A 2,970-nucleotide genomic window follows, 5' to 3' on the forward strand; every position below is an offset into this window, starting at 1 on the left:
AAATAAACATCACATTTAAGCATTTTCCAGAAAAGCTCAGAGGTGATAATTTTTAAAATCTGTAATCTAAATAGGACTTAAAAGTAAAAATAAATATAAAGACTTGTCTATGGCATTTATGAAAGCAACAGACTATACAGGCATTATGGAAAATAGTTGGGCAATTCTTCACAAAGTTGAATGCAAAACTATTATAACAACTGGCAATCTCAAGGCTAGGTATGTACCCAGAAGGAGTGAGGGCAGGATGCAAAAGCAGGAACCAGTACTGGTGGCCTGGATGCAAAAGCAGGAACCAGTACTGGTGGCGTAGTGTTAAGGAGCTCTACGGTTAATCCAAAGGCAGGTGGTTCAAATCCACCAGCTGCTCTGCAGCAGAAAGATGGGCAATCTCCTCCTGCATGATTTATACCTTTGAAAACTCATTGAATGGTCAGCTATGAGTTGCTTCTAGCTCAACTGCACATAATAATCACAATAACAACACACCAGTGTTCACTGCAGCATTTCTCACAACAGCCACTTAACAAAGGGAATGTTCACTAACAAATGAATGAACTATGACCTATTCACACAACAGAATAGTACCCAGTCATAAAGAGAAATGAAGTGCTAATACATGCCACAGCATGAATGAGCCTGGAAAATATCACACTGAGCAAAATAAGTTATCTGCAAAATGAGAAATAGTATACAACATCACTTAGATGAAATAAGCAGACCTATAGATTGCTGGTTCTAGGTTACCAGAAGTGGGATATACTTAATGTCACAATGGTTAAATGATCAGTTACCAATCAAAAGATCTGCAATTTGAACCACCAGCCCCTCTGTGGGAGAAAGATGTGGTAATCTTCAACAGATTACAGCCTTGGAAAACCTGCTAAGTAACTGTACGAGTCAGAATCAACTCCAAAGCAAGGGGTTTGTTTCTTTTCTGGAGCAGGAGTGGGAAGGTGAGAGAAAGGGGAAGCTTCTCCTTAGGGGTTATTGAGTCTATGCTAAAGGTTACTGTTGTTGTTGTTATGTGCCATCAAGTCGCCTGCGACTCCTAGCGACCCTAGGTAGAACAGCCCTAAACCCTGCTCTATCCTGTGCCAATCTCACTGTCTCTGACACACCTACCCTCATTACCCCAGTCACTGAATCAATCCATCTCACTGAGGATCTTCCTCTCCTGTGCTGTCCCTCCACCTTCCCAAGCATGATGTCCTTCTCCAAGGACTGGTCCTTCCTTGCAACATGTCCAAAGTATGTCAGACAAAGCTTCAAAATCTATGCCTCCAACAAGCGGCTTGGTTTAACCCTCTCCAGGTTGAACCTGTTAAGTTTTCTTAGTAGTCCATGGTATATTCAATAGACAAAAATTCTCACCACTGGGAAGAATGGCAGCATCATGATGGATGATGAAGAGATTGAGATTGTTAACAGCTATAGTTTGCTTGGCTCCACAGAAGCCAGGAAATTAAAAGATGTATTGCAATGGAAAAATCAGCTGTTACGGACCTCTCCAAAAATACTAAAGAGAAATGGTGTCACTCTGGAGACTAAGGTGCATTTGATACAGGCTTTTGATTGGGGATGTCTTTGCAATCACTTGCTAGGCATCAGAGATCTGGACAATGACTAGGGAGGATAGAAAGAGAATATGCCTTTGAGCTGTGGTGTTGGAGAAGAGCAGTGATGCTAGTTGTAGTGGAGCAATTTGGAAAAAGAAGTAGGAATGAGTACACAACTTAAAGAATGGAATCAACGTGACTGAACTGTACAAGAAGAAATTCCTGAGATGGAGGGGGTTTTGTTTTCTACAGATAGTTGCCATTGCAAATTATAGAGTTAGAACTGACTCACAGCTGACCATTCAATGGATCAGAGGCAATACATCACAGGAGGAGAATGCTCATCATGCTTGGACAGGTGGAGGGTCAGTGTAAGACAGGAAGATATTCGACAAGATAGACTGACATAATAATTGTAACAATGAGCTCAAGTATATCAGAGAAGATGAGGATGGCACACAGGGCTCTGATCCATTGTTTATAGCATCATAGCTGAGTCACAGTAAACTCAATAGCACATAACAACAACATATACATATATGAATGTGTGTGTGCAGCACACATACACACACATACACACATACTATTGTTGTTTTGTACCTCTGAATCAGAACTGACCCATAGTTGACCCTCTGGTGGGTTTTCTGAGGCAGTTAATCACATGGCTCAAGACTGCCCATTCTTCCCCTGCAGAGAGGCTGTTATCCTCGAACCATGTACCTTCGGGATTTCAGGGAAGCTTCTTGCCACTAGGCCACCAAAGAAAGAAAGATAGATAGATAGATAGACAGACAGACAGACAGATAAATAGATAGATGTAGGTTGACAGATATATAGATATTGATATAGATATAGATGATATAGATATAGATATAGATATTTGGGTGAGCTCTGGTGGCAAAGTCCAAAATGAGTTGAGTTAAGCTGCCAATACAAAGGCAGGTGGTTCAAATCCACCAATGGCTCTTCACAAGAAGATTTAAAATCTCCCATGTGATTTATAGTCTCTGAAAATCTGTTAGAGGATCAGTAATTAATTGGTTCTGACTCAACAGTAATAAACTGAGTTTTTATATATTTGTCAATATACAATTAACTGCTTTCTTAAAATAAGTGCACTTTATCGTATGCAGAATTTAAAAGAAACTGCCTCAAAGTTTTGTGTTTTATTTCTTCAAGTATGTTTCCCTTAAAAAAACATATTTTAGAGTTGACTTCACAGATTTATATATTGTTGTCCATCGAGTCAGAACCAACCAAGAGTTGACCCTCCAGTAGGTTTTCAGAGGCAGTTAATTGCATGGAAGGAGATAGCTCATCCTCCTCTCTCACAAGTGAACTGGAGGATTCAAAATCCATGCATGAAGGAGTTTTTCTTTTGCTTTTCAAGGAGAGGAGCAAACGGGGGGGG

This window comes from Elephantulus edwardii, unplaced genomic scaffold, assembly GCF_000299155.1.
Source record: "Elephantulus edwardii isolate Elephantulus edwardi_28Jun2011 unplaced genomic scaffold, EleEdw1.0 scaffold00004, whole genome shotgun sequence".
Classification (NCBI taxonomy): domain Eukaryota; kingdom Metazoa; phylum Chordata; class Mammalia; order Macroscelidea; family Macroscelididae; genus Elephantulus; species Elephantulus edwardii.